This window comes from Lathamus discolor, chromosome 3, assembly GCF_037157495.1.
Source record: "Lathamus discolor isolate bLatDis1 chromosome 3, bLatDis1.hap1, whole genome shotgun sequence".
Classification (NCBI taxonomy): Eukaryota; Metazoa; Chordata; class Aves; order Psittaciformes; family Psittacidae; genus Lathamus; species Lathamus discolor.
The window spans coordinates 89,839,488-89,854,410 of NC_088886.1; the positions used below are offsets into that span (position 1 = coordinate 89,839,488).

Here is a 14,923-nt window from a genome sequence, read left to right on the forward strand (position 1 = left end):
AACCATATTATTATGGAGCAAGTTAGCTACAGTACAAGATAGAAACAATTTGCTGTGATGCTTCATCTGCTGCTATTATATAGCTTTTAAAGTATAGCTTGATATTCAGATAAACATTGTGAACATTAGGTGCCAGAGTTGAAGACTCAGAGCTCAGTATATCATCAAAAATGCTGGAAGCTTTTTCTTTTAAAATAATTCACTTGAGGCAATCAAATTACACAAACTGCAGTAGCTTGATGATTTCAGAGCACATTGGGTTTAGCTGCTGAGAATTACTGTTAGAAAAAAACAACCTCCGTACCGATGTGGGTAAAAATGTAAATACTGGCAAAATACAAGAGGGATGAATTGATGGATGGGGAGGATGAGAGGAAAAAGGAAGTAAACACATCAAAGAGAATGCTCAGGAAGGTCTCATCTGTTCATTGCCTTCCTTTTGCTTCCTTAGAGAGGCGCCATGATGTAAGGAGACAGCAAAAGGTGAGCATCCCAGCTGGGAAGGAGCCCTTCCTGTGTGATGGAGGCTGGCTGGGCTAGAACCTGAGAGGAGAAGGCATTTCCCCAGGGTCCTCAGGCAGGAAGGGGTGGTGGAGAGAAAACCAATTGCACTTGCGGCACTGCTGAGTCTTTGACTAGGGAACTGCCTTGGTTGCAGAGAACTTGTCATGGAAGTTGATGCAAACATTTAGAGCTTGGACAGAAACAACTTATTATGAGGCTTGGGAGTGTGGTCCAAAAGACATGAAGAGTAGCACCTTGAAATCTGGAACAGGGCAAAGCCTAGGGAAATGGGCGGCCTTCATCAGGAGTATGTATGGGGCAAGTAAGTGCTCCTCTGGCTTGGGTTTTTTTCCCTCATTTACAGTGAAGCTCTGCTACACCAATCCCCTCCAATTTTAGATGTTTGTTTTGCACTTTTTTCTCTGTAGTAGAATGTTCACAAAAGGTTAATAGTACCCATAAAAATTAAAAATCACCTTCCCAGAGGAGGAATTCTGGCAGAAGAATCCATACATTTAAGTAATTGTTTTAGTGGATAGTCAGGTTCTGCTATTCTTCCCAAGCAGAGCAGGGATGGGCTCGTTCAATAATTGAGTAGGGAATGCCAAATTAACACCAGCCTCTTTTTAGTGCAAATGCCTTGTTGTGGATGAGAAGCACAACTCATATTCTGAAATAATCTTTAAAGAATCCCATGGCACTCTTCATACAAGTGTTGGTATTTAACTCTCTTTGGATGGTTTCCAACTTGAGTATCTGATTTTTTTGTCCTTGTATTTAATACCTTTCTGTTTTAATAGTTTTCTCAGTGGAACTAACTTGTAAAAATGTTCTCTACTGTCAGAGTTGCTCCTTCAGTTGGAGATGGTAATTTCCACCATACTTTCTGTCACTTGCACTGTTGTGGAGTATGTTGCTGCAGAAGTGAAATGAGCAGCAATGTGTTTTAGGTAATTCCATGCAAAGCTTTTGAAAGGCTCTAGCATTAAGTACTTAATACAGACCGTTAGTATCTTAAAGCTAAACTTTAATTAAGAGTCTATGCTTGCAATTTTTTTTTGCAGTGAACTGAAAATACTGGTTCTCAGTTGCTTCTTGATCTTTTGCTATGGCCTGTGACTGACCCGGACTGGCTGTGTGATCCTTGTGTTGAAATGCTGATGCTTGTTTCCTCACTCTCACAGAAGAAGAGGAATTTGAGAGTGGGGAGGAAATCTGTACTCCAGATTTTTGCCCTTGAGGCTGTGTACACTGTGTGTCTTGGTAGTGGGCCCTGGCAGAAACTCTGAAAAGAGGGTGTAAGGCAATTGGCCGTGATACAATCCTCCGATGGCCATGCCACGAGGGAAAAGGGGTGGGAAGGAATTATCACCCTTGCCGGGAAATATCCAGTCTAACCACCAAGCTGTTACAGATTTAGGAAGGTCACTGACAGAGGGTTTGACTGTTTAGATTAATAACAGAGACATTTCATATTAAATCAGGAGACTTGTTACTGGTTAATAGTTAAGAATTGCAAATTATCTGAAGCAATCTAAGATGGTTAAATTAGCTCCTGTGACAGGAAGATAATTTACTGATGGTAATTTGGAATGTCCCAGGACCTAATTTAATACAGTTCTTGCACACTGGATGAATTAAGCCTGTGGAAGAAGTATAAGAGGAGCAAATGGAAATTTTTTACTTGGTGCACTGGCAAATGGGATCCGTCTATTATATTACTGTGTACCTTTATTTTACATAGTGTGCACAGAAATGCCAAGGCAGAATTGTATGGCACTCTGATTGTGTTATTTACAGGTAAACATTTGTGTGTGTCTGTATTTGTTATGAAAACATTTTTTCAGCTGGTAGAGCTGGTTTATCACACTCTGAAACTGTGTGTCACTTGATCCTTTCTGAGGAATACATCTTCTGGGGAGCTGGACAAACAAATACAATTCAGAATGCCAAGTCCAAGGAGTAGCCTGTAGCAGGCAGTTGTGTATGCTGTGCTACAGCAGGAGAGTTGTTAGGACTTAAGTGAAATGTGATTTCCTCTGAGTGCTAGAACACAGATGATGAGATATTACTCACTAGTTTGGGCTGAAGCTCAAGTGCTAATCTTCTTGCTTTCACGTAGGCCTGGCTTTTTGACGTTTTTCTTAAAAACGTACTTGGTTTGAGGTACCTCGTACACTCGTTCCTATATTGTTAAGGTTTTGATTTTTAAGCAAGTAAAAACTCCCTATAAACAGGCAAACCTCTAAATCTATTCATCTGTTCTGTCTAAAGGCAGAATGAGTTTGATAATAGGCTTAGTACCATAACCCAGAGTTCGCAATTAGTTTTACTTCTTTTTTTCCTCCTTTTATTTATTTATTTATTTATTTTAATCTTGAAAATCTTTTCTCATTCCAGTTACTTTTGTAAGTACATCCTTCACCAAGACTGGTATTTCTCATCATTTTTGCTGTTTAGAACAGCTTCTGTTCTCCAGTGTATTTAATAACAAAATCCACAAACAAATCCCCAGCTGAGTGGTAGATTTATAACTGAAAAGTAACAGAACTTCTCTGTAGGCTGGGAACTGATCTGGTATCAAACATCATAAACAAAACCATTTGTAGAATTCTTGAAACAAATGTCCCTGTGATTACAGCATTGAGCACTGTCCCATAATCTATTTTGCCATCACCTGTAAGGCTTTGCCTTGGGAACTGGGGAGGTGTCGGGATCTGGTTACTGAGCTGAATTTTATTTTCACAGCATGGAAACTCCATTTAAATAACCTTTTTAATCATGATTAAATCGTGACTGAAATCAGTAAGCAGGAACCCTTGATTAAACTATTGATTCTAATCCTGCTTTCTGTTTGTACCTCTATTATTTCCTTCAAAGCTTGCTCTTTAAAAATGGTAAATTATGCTTTTCTCATTCACTACTTAAGGATGTTTTTATGCCTTGCTGTGTTTTTATTGAAAATAAACATTCAAAAATTTATTTTAATTATGACCTAAATAATCCTGTATGCAACTGCTATACTATCACTTATTAACCGGAGAACTGGTATATTTGTTTATCAAAACAACTTTTGTATGTAAAATTGATAATTGAGTCAAGCAATCAATATATTCTTTCTGTTTATTAAATCTACTTTATATGTCTAAATATTTAGGTGGCAAGTCCATAGGGGTTCACAAGGATGATAAGGGGGCTTGGGCACCTCCCATATAAAGACAGGCTGAGAAAGTTGGGTCTGTTCAGCCTGGAGAAGAGAAGGCTGCGTGGAGACCTCATAGCAGCCTTCCAGTATCTGAAGGGGGCCTACAAGGATGCCAGAGAAAGACTCTTCATCGGGAACTGTAGCAATAGGACAAGGGGTAATGGGTTTAAACTTAAACAGGGGAAGTTCTGGTTAGATACAAGGAAGAAGCTCTTTACTGTGAGGGTGGTGAGGCACTGGAATGGGTTGCCCAAAGAAGTGGTAAATGCTTCATCCCTGGAAGACTGCAAGGCCAGGCTGGATGGGGCTTTGAGCAATCTGACCAATGTGAGGTGTCCTTGCCCATGGCAGAGGGGGTTGGAAGCAGATGATCTTTAAGGTTCCTTCCAAACAGAACCATTCTATGATTCTGTGAATTAGGCATTTAACCTGCTCAGCTGTGGTTGTAAATTATGCATGCAGTTGCATTTGGAGATGTTGCTGAATGATTCCATTCTAACTTTCTATTGTTTTATTTACAGAAGAAAGAAACAAAAGCACAAAAATCAACAAAGAAACCCAAACATCACCTCCAACCTCCTTTATGTTAAAAAAAGTAGTTTAAAACATGGTTGGACATCAGTGTTGAATGTAGTTTTATTTGTATTATTAATGTTAACGGTCAACTGTAATATGGCTTACGTTTTGATAATGCAAAATTTAACTCTAGTTATTTTTCTAATAGTTTTAAAGACATGGTATTACTTTGAGAGGCCACACTGTTTCATCTCCATCTATCTGTTGTAGAGTTGCCAGTGAATGTGTTGACATAGTACATGTGGTGGGGTTGAAACCATCTTAAATACTTCTGTCTGTTTTGGCTGCTTCTTCCCCTTTAGTGTTGTGGTTCTTTGTCTTTCCACTTTGCACTGGTTGGGACTGTATTAGGTCACTATAAAGGATCCAGGTTTTGGTTGGTTGGTTTGTGACTTCTGATACTTTTGAGGGGAAGGAAAAAATTGAACTGCTCATTCATTAATCCAGTTTTGATCCACAAAGCAGGCCAGTGAATTGGCCTCAAGAGGTACACTGGGACAAGAACTTTACTAGCAGGCTTTGGTAGTGAAACCTGTTTATTTTAAAGCTACTTTTGAGAAGGTTTGGCCCATGGCAATGAAACTAGATGAAACTGTTAAAGATTTAAAAAAACTTAAACTTTTTGCCATACTTCCCTCTCTTCCTGCTCAGCTAGTCAGTATCCAGAATTTTTAGGCAGATGATGTGCATTTTGTCATAATCATATGGTGGCTCAGTTGTCTTTCTGGTTTCCCTACAAGTCTCATTTGGTTGTGACGGTTATGTACTGGTAGATAATCAGGAGTGAAAAACTCCGAGCTGATGGCAATTAAAGGATGCACACACCCGGAGAGTTTATGATTCAGTATATTTAAAACATTATTTGGTTTGGATAAGGCAAAAAGTCTCTCTTGACTCTTCCCTGTTTTGTGCACTGGGGATTTATAAATATCTAATGTAAAACCCCAGTACGTTCCTGTAGCAAGTCTTTTGTCTTGATTTCGTAAATGAAATCACTTTTCTAGCACTCTGTTTTGCAGTAGCTCAAGCCTCCTGGCAGTTATCTGTCTTTCACAGTTTCTGATTTAAAGAACTGAAGTTTTGCTTCAAGCATAGTGGCCATTTTACCATGCTGTACTTGGAGAATTTGCCACTGGAAGAACAGGTTATAATCTCTCATTTTTTTTGTGCACTAGGCATGCAGAAGCATACAAAGTAAGCCTTTGCATATTTAGTCTCTTAGTCGCTCTGGTATTTTTATCAGTCAGGCAGATGGTATGTCACTGTAGTCACGCAGCTAATAGAGGTTTGACTTCCTTCAGCTGTGCTCTGATCAATAGTGTTTGGTATCAAGAAATACAGAGAACTTTCCATATATATGGAAATATTATATATGAAATATATTGGTGGGGGTATGTTAAACTAGTGGCAAGTCCAAGAAAGGCAACTATAACCACAGCGTGCTGTAATCTTTAACAAATTGATCAAATTATGTGCATGGCAGTTGTCCTCTCTGTTATTGAAATGCTCCCACTGAGTACTTCAGAGTGATTGTTTTTTAACATTATTGACAGCATCAGTACATAACTCCAGTTCTTTCTAGGAACAAGTCAGTTTTAGATCACTTCTGGTTTTTACCAAGCATTGAGATTTTGCCACATTAATAAATTCTCAGTGTAACTGTGTAATCCCCTTCATTGTATTTCAAGTACTTGTTAAAAATATTGATGCGTTTCACAACTTAAATCTTTACCACTGCATTTTAAAAAACTTTTGTGCTAATTCAGGAAGAATTTTAGGGAAAAAACTTATGATTAATGTTGCCCTCTCTGCAGCAACAAAACTGATGGTTCTTTGCCTACGTTGCTTCCACCAGCTGATATATGAGAGCAGTTAGGAAGTGTGAGCCTCAAAAAATATGATGCAAGTGAATCCTGCTTTTTGCTGCCTATGCAGAGAAATGGGTCACTGAGGATTGAGGTAGAAATACTGTTTGTTCCAGAGCTTGCTGTTTGACTTAGCTGGGAATGAATATAATGAGGAAAAAAGTTGAAGGGCTTATAACATTCTTTTGATTTAGCTTCTGGCATCAGTAGCTGCAGAAAAGAGAGAAGACCTATTTAAAAGCATGTTGAAGTATAGATATATCTAAAATGTCTCTAGTTCTAAGACTTCTTTATCAAGGAATGAAGACTTGGGGCTGTAAACCAGTGGATGGAAAGGAACGACTTAATGTTCGTATGTCGCTTCTAAAATGATAAACAAGTTTCTGCAGACTTGCCTGGTGGTACTTGCGGATATCAGCTAGTTTTCCTGTGTTTCTTCTATCATGCAACTTGTGCATTTCCTTAGTTTTACTGTATTTTTTTAATTTTTACATCAGTTTTTACTACATTGAAAGCACTCCGACTTCTGAGTCTTAAGCAGCTTGGGACTGGTCAGCTGTGGATAGAACTGACCAACATCTTAACAACCAGATGACAGTGTTTCATTGTGCAATTGGCTGGTTTTCAGTCTTGAAAGCATAATTGGGCTGGTTTTTGCCATTAGTATTGCTGCTGTCTCTTGAAGTACAGTGATGAACAAGTGTGTTGCATCATTTCAGGGATCCACTCCTTACTTAAGAACATGTGAAGATTAAGTGGTAGTGGCAGGATTTTGTATATTTAAGTTTTCAGTCCTGTAACTTGATCTTGAAGAATCATATGCTAAACATCTTTGCTTCTTCCAGTAATGTATATGGAGGGGTAAGTCATAAACCTATGGGGGTTTTATTTTGAACCACTGGAGTAAATGGTAAAGTTTTAATGGAATTCAAAGAACTGTATTTTAGGACTAATATAGAGAGATTTCAGTCCCTTTCTGCTTGGTTGCAATCTGGAAGCAGGGCGGACCTCAAACATCGATTTTACTCCTACCAAAAGTTAACAGAAATGCTATTCCATTTAATCAAGGATTGACCTGAAGTTATTAAAAATAAGTTGAGAAAAACCATCTTTCTCTACAATGCTGAGCAGACAAGATCTGCTCTTGATAGTATGGTACTGTAGAATGGAAGAGCCTGGATATCGATTAGTGAATGACAGCTGAGCTTGGAAATGTTAGAGAGAAAGGGATTTACATAAACATGTGGTGAATCCTCAGGAGGCTAATGCTTCTTTACAGTAAATGCTCTCTTCTGTAGTGTTTATGTGATCACACAGGAGCTTTAAGGTTCTGATTCACAAAATTACTTTAATAAACAGACTTTCTCTTATTACTGCTATGGTTCTACTGCATGCAATGTACCGTGACTTAAGAAAGGAAAAAGTTTTCTCCGTTTATAATACAGGGCATTGAGTGAAAAATAAAACACTTGTGGAATAGACCAGTGCTATGAAAGCTAGGCTACAAAGGGAACCATTTTTAACTTGTGCATTATGCCTTGAGCATGTGAAAGTGGGAAATGGGTGAGCCATTATTGTGAGAAGGAAGATGACCTTTTGACTTTGAATAACATTTCATGTGGGCAAATAGCATTTGTCCCTTCAACATTAGAATAGCAAGCAAAATTTCTTGTAAAAAAAAAACCCTGCCAACCTTAGTCTTGTGTTTTTTCCTCAGTTATATTTCTTGCATTACACACACAAAGATCTTGCCCCAGAGATCTGGAATGAAAATTGGATGAGTACAGCTTTAGGATGTATAACCTACCTATCACTCTGATTAGTCCACTCTGTTTTGATGTGAACTTCTGCTTTCTTTACAGTGTAAATGAGCAAGACATTTAAATACCTCTGTGGTTTTAATTACACCAGTAAATGCAGTGAGACAGTGCAAATACTGTACTGCTGCCCTTGCTTCCTAAGCTACGCTCTCTTTGTTTTTTTCCATTATAATTTAGTTTGGGAAATTCTGTTCTGGTGGGAATAAAGCTTGTAGGAGTATGGGAAAGGGAAAGACTGGTTGGTGAAGGGTTCCATGTGCACTGTGTGTTATGGTGCCATTCGTAAAAAAGTTTATACCATTTTAGTTGAAGACTAATTTATTTCTGGTTCCAGAGATCTGTATGTATTCTGCTGTTGTCTCTTCTGCTAGCCAAACTTGTTAAGTTTTGACAGAACTAGCAACGAACAAGCTTGAATTTTAGGGAGAACACACTTGAATGGAGATTTTTCTAAGCATACGTCAATTAGTTCTGTTGCTGAGTGTCGTGGTTTAAGCCCAGCCAGTAACTCAAAACCACACAGCCGCTCGCTCACTCCCCTCCCCCTTTCCTCCTCCCCCCACTCCCAGAGGGATGCGGAGGAGAATTGAAAGAATGCAACTCCCACGGGTTGAGATAAGAACAGCCCAGTAACTAAGGTATGACACAAATCACTGCTGCTACCACCAATGATAATAATGGTAAGGGAAATAACAAGGGAAGAGAATACAGCCACTCACCACCCGCCGACCAATACCCAGCCCGACCCAAGCAGTGATCTGGCACTTCCAGGTTACTGCCCCCAGTTCTACATCCTGGGCATGACGTGCTGTGGTATGAATACCCCTTTGGCTAATTTGGGTCGGGTGTCTTGTCTCTGCTTCCTCCCAGCTTCCCCTCCTTCCTAGCAGAGCATGAGACTCAGAAAGTCCTTGGTCAGAGTAAACATTACGGAGCAGCAACTAAAACCATCGGTGTTATCAGTGCTGTTCCCAGGCTGAAAGTCAAAACCAGAGCACTGCACCAGCTACTAAGAAGGAGAAAAATGACTGCTACTGCTGAACCCAGGACAATGAGTTATAACTAGTCATGATCTGAAAAGTGGATGGAAGAAATAAGTGCTCTTCTGACTTTCTTCTGAGAATGCTTTCTTGTTTATGATTTCATTAATCAGACCGTGTCCCTCAAAGCTGGTCAGGTGCTGAAATTGCAGGGAGCGTCCCTTTTACCAGGCAACAAATAGTGCAGGTGCTATAGCTCTTCAGCTTCCTCCCTGCATGGGCTAACTAAGGACACTTGCCTAGACAGAGCTTGTGTTTTGTTTAGCATACCATAAATCATAGCTTTTGGGTTTTATTTGGGCTTTTTTTGTTCGTTGTTGGGGGTCTTTGTTGGATTTGTTGTTTGTTGTTTTTATTTCTTTGGGGTTTTTGTTTGTTTGTTTTTTAATGTTTTCACTTACTTCTCCTTGACTTGTATTATCCTTCATGTTCAACTGGAGCTTAGGAAAAAAAGGGTGAAAGAGGGAAGATATATATATATAGATTTTCCTTCTTATATCTAGCTATCTATATATATCTGTATGTATATATATATGTAGGTAGAAGATATTTCTATATCCATCTCTCTGTAAATATCTCTCTTCTTTCATATATATATGTATGTATTTAATTTTAATCATGAAGAACTATGGAAAAATATGTGAGAAAGTAGAATGTGCTCCAGGCCAAAGCACCTGTATATTGGAGTCTGTTAAAATAGGTTCAGTGCTGAGGTAATGGGCTAAGAAAAGTGAGTATTTATTGTTCCAGGAGAGTTCTGTCTTTTGCTGCTTGCACTCAGCACTCCATAGAAATAGTAGATAATATTCCTGTGCCTTGTTAGGACTAGAAATCCGTAACAAAGGAAAATGACACACTAATGAAAAGAATGGTTACCATCCAAGTTGAGTAATGTTGCTGTAGAGCGATTTATGGTTACATATGCAAGTGGGCAAGAATGAGAGTGATATATATTATTTTTTCCATTGGAGATGTTGGAAAGGATGATTAAGCTGTTGAATTAAAAAGTAGCATTTGATAAAGAAAGTAGTGTTTTATGCAAAGGGATGTATTTGTGAAATACCATGGACTGAAAGCATGGATGTTTACAGTATAGTCTAGTGTCCTGGTTTACACACAGAAAAAAAATGGTCACAGTAGCAATGAAAGAGATGGAGACACCACCACTTCATTAAAAGAACGGTAAGTTTACTTTGTCAGTGGGCAATAATTTACTGATTTTGTTGTTGTTGATTTGCTTTTTGTTTATTTATTTGTTTTTTTTACAGCAGAATTTACTTTGTGGCAAGGTATAGATAAAGTGATGCAGCATCCCTTTTAAGTGTGATCATAGAATGATTTGGGTTGGAAGGGATCTTAAAACTCACCTAGTTCTAAACTGCCTGCCCCACAGGCAGGGACACCTTCCACTAGACCATGTTGCTCAAAGCCCTATCCAACCCGGCCTTGAATTCTTCCATTCACAACTTCCTTTGGACAGCCTATTCCAGTGCCTCACCACTCTTGTAGTGAAGAATTTCTTCCTAGTGTCTGATCTAAATCTACCATCTTTCAGTTTAAAGCCATATCCCCCTTATCCTGTTGCTAAATGGGCTTGTAAAAAGTCCCTCTCCTGATTTCTTGTAGTGCCTATACCTTTAGGTACCAGAAGGCTGTTATAAGGTGTCCCTGGAGCTTTCTCTTCTCGAGGCTGAACTATCCCAACTCACTCAGCCTGTCTTCATAGGAGAGGTGCTCCAGCCCTTCCTGGCCCTCCTCTGGTTTGCTTCAGCAGGTCTGCATCCTTCTTGTGCTGGGGGCTCCAGAGCTGAATGCAGTATCCAGGTGGGGTCGCACAGGAGCGGAGTAGAGGGGGAGAGTCACTTCTCTCGACCTCCTGATCACGCTCCTTTTGATGCAGCCCAGGATATGGTTGGCTTTCTGAGCTACAAGTGCACATTGCTGGGTCATGTTCAGTTTGTCATCAAGCAATATCCCCACGTCTTCACCTCAGGGCTGTTCTTAATTCATTCTCCGGCCAACCTGTAAATGTGATGGGGAAGTGCCTGTGATTTATGGTTTCTAACTCTATCTGAAAAAAGATAATGAAGACAATCAGGAAGTTTTGCATCTGCTGTAACTAATCAAAAGCCATAAATGATGTAGTTTCCATGTGATGTACATGTGCTCTGTATTGTTTCACGAATCAGCTTTGTTAATTATCGTTCTGTTATCACCTGCATTCTTTGACATTCAGCTCTGTATATCAGTCCTTGTAAGCCACATGTGATGACAGAGTAGCTGAAAAATCAGCAAGCAATGCAGAGACAAAACCTGTGTGTTCTTACACACATGCCCATGCCCTTCTTTTGGCTTACCTTATTTGAGAATTTTTTTCTTCCTTTGGGAAGGAAGATTATATGGCTACTTAGGTATGGTAAGATGCATCCCATCTAGGAATACACTCTCCCTAAAGACCATATAGAAGTTGCTGAAGATTGTGGGAAATAGAAGCTAATGTTTTGGATAATTCTGCATAATAAGTGGTGGATAAATAGGGAAGGGGGAGCAGAGGAGGGGAAGTAGTAGTAAAAAAGAATGAGAATCTGCTGCTCAATATATAATCAAGCTATCCCAGCATGATTTAAATGTTAAGTTTAATTCCAAGACATCTAATTTCCTTGATTCTCACTCATATGATAGACATTCTGTGTTTAAGGACAAAAGAAATAATGATGTTTAATGTGTCCAATTTACAGTTGCACCATTACACAACCACAGTTTCCTCTTTTAATTCAACAATGTAGATCTTTTGTCAAGCGTACAGAACACAGCTAATTGACTATAGCAGGAATTATGCTATCATAAGGTAATTATTTGACAGACTTTGTCTTTACAGGCGAAAACCTGAAATCTTGTTCCTTTAAAACAGAGCATCTTCATTTCATATCCTACTCTCATGGTTTAAACTCAGTCAGCCACACAGTTTCTACTTCCCCCCACCTTTCTTTCCTTCCACCCCACCACCACCACCACCCCCACCCCTCCCCTGCTCCCGAAGGGATGGGGAGGAGAATCGGAAGAATGTAACTCCCACGAGTTGGGATAAGAACAGCCCAGTAACTACGGTATAACACACATCACTGCTGCTACCACCAATGGTAATAATGAGAAGAGAAGAGAGAGTGCCCTTCTGGGTAATTCCCAGTTACCTCCCTGGGCATGACGTGCTGTGGTATGGAATACCTCTTTGGCTAGCTTGGGTCAGGTGTCCTGTCTCTGCTTCCTTCCCGCTTCCCCTCCTCCCTGGCAGTGCATGAGACTCACAAAGTCCTTGTTCAGAGTAAACATTACTGAGCAGCAACTAAAAACATCGGTGTTATCAGCTCTGTTCCCAGGCTGAAAGTCAAAAACACAGCACTGCACCAGCTACTAAGGAGAAAAACTGACTGCTACTGCTGAACCCAGGACACCTACTGACAGGATGGTTTCAGTTTGTAGACAGGGGGATAAGTGATGAAGTTGGCCCATGTTTTTTTTCTAGTTCTTTGAGGAAGCATTACTCTCTAGAAAATCAGACCTAGCAATTTTATTGCGCACATCAAGTGGTCCTGATGAAAACAAAAGAATAATGAGAATTTGCAAAATATGCTTTCAGAAAGTGTAAAATTTTATATTCTGAAGTTACTTTGCAAGAAAGATGGCTGCTAAACATCTTAGTATGTTGTGCTTTGGTATTGGCCTTGTTCAGAGCAGTTCTGTAGAATTCCTACTGTTGGAGGTGACTGCATGATGAAAAGCAACCTCCAGGAAATCAGTACACGACAGTGTACTAAAATACAAGAAAGTAGTCAAAATTTACTACTTTTTAAAGGAGATGGTCTGGTTTTATCCACGATAATCCAGGTATATTAGTCTGCAATGGCGTAGAACAAGAAGAAAATAAGAGGTATTATAAGAGATGGCAAAAAATTCTGAGTTTGCACTTTAAAATGAATATCTCTTTCACAAATGCATTAGAGAAACTAGGGACCATTAAGAAATGATGAAGATAAAATTATTAATCACAAAGATAAGTGCCTTTCTTCAAATCCTGTTTCTATTTAGTAGAAGTAAAGCCTGTATGTGCTGCTGCATGGTAAGAGTGTAATGGATCTAAGAAAAAAGAGAACTCCAGTGGAACAAATGAAATGCTGCTTGGAAGCTTTGCCTGCAAATAAGTCAACAAATCCGAACAGTCGTCACCAAAGTGTATCAAGGGAACTAGTAAACTAATTTACAGTAACAATGACACTAACTAGAACCAGAGACGTATTGGAAGACTGGAGAAAAGTATGAGCAGCTTTTAGGGAATAGCTCAAGTACATCTTCTATTTGGTAGAATATATAATGGAATAAATAATTTATGGAAATAAATGTCTGGAAGGTAATGGAACTGTAAGCAAAAGCACTTACAGGCTTCTAGCAAATTACTCTTGCTGGACTTCTTTTGTTTTGCTTTCCTGAATTATAGTATACCATTAAAAGGAAAACAGCAGAGTCTTAAGTTCAGAATAGTTCAGAGTGTAACAATTCCAGATAGCCATCCAGAGGTGGATGGCTGAATACATATCAGCTTTCCCTGAATTTTCACCTTTGCTTAAATAAACGGATTTGACTCACTAATTTTCTGTCACTAATCTGACTCACTAATTTTCTGTATCATGAGCAGCTGGTCTTTCATGTAGCTCTATCAGCCTGTTGGAAAGGTAGTAATTTTCATGAGAGTGCCATTTTTATGGTGGATGTCCTACTTATGGGAGATCTGCAGAAAGATACAGTCTGAGACCCTAATTTATTACTTTCTAGGTAATTAACTGTAAGAGCGCAAAAATCTACAGAATTGCTTCTCAGCTGGTTTTAGCATTTGACTTCAAAAGAGTGTGCAGGAAATCAGTGTCTGAGCTGCATCCCATGTCTAGTCAAAACATATGTTAAGAAAAATGCTAAATTTCTCTGCAACTTCCCTTTTTTAGAAAGCAGCAGTTTTAGCAAGCTTATTAGATATAATTAATTTCAGCAAAGGGAAGTGGATTGTCATATGTTTTTTTATTTAGACAGAAAACTATCCAGGTTTTTTAGTGGGGGAGAAGAAAGAACTGAGATTCATGCTGATTCTGTGTTGAATAAAAATAGACAGTGCAATATTCCATATAATGGCAGCAGATTTCTATAGCTAAAGTAAATGAACCTCGTAAATCTGTTCTGGCTAGCTGCATTATTTGCAGCTTTGTATTAGTGAATTTAAACTCCCATAATTCTTTATTTAGAGTAGCATTTTAGGAACCCAAAACTCCTTCAGCTTTGAAGCTTTCAGTGTATTCAGTAAATGAGTACTTGTCATTTTATGCCCTGCATGTGGCATACTTATTTTTCAGGGTTTGCTATCTTGCCTTTGTCTGTGTTGCCAGTCAGTTTGCTTTTTGTGTTCCTGCATGTTGCCAGTTTTTGACTGTAATATTCTTATAAGTATTTAGCAAGTGATAATAGCTGTAAGTCACAGCTGAGCATGCTTGCCTATTGGATTTAGTTTTCCCACAGCAAGACTTCATGGCCTGGTACGCTGAAATATGAGCTTGCATACAGTTTCCTTGCTGAGGAGAAGAATAATGGAATACAAAACACATTCCGTTGCTATTAGCTTTTCAAGTGGATTGAGCTATTCACTGGAAAAAGAGTGTGCTACAGCAATTAAGTTCATCCCTATGCTCAGTTGGCTTGCCATTTCCAAAAATGAGATGGACGTCTGTTTTGCAAAGAGGCTAATGTTTTATTGATGGTAGAAATTATTAACTAAAACAAGCTGGAAACATACAAGGAATGGCAGTTTGGAGCATGGTATGATACTGTAAAGGACTTCTTTAATATAGGCATTAAGTCCCTTATGAGAATATC

The 14,923-nt window shown here is 39.0% G+C and overlaps 1 protein-coding gene across 2 annotated transcripts in view; it reads left to right on the forward strand.

Moving 5' to 3' along the window:
- Window positions 1–14,923, forward strand: part of STK39 (serine/threonine kinase 39) — a 103,979-nt gene that overhangs the window by 65,392 nt on the left and 23,664 nt on the right. The window lies entirely within an intron of this gene.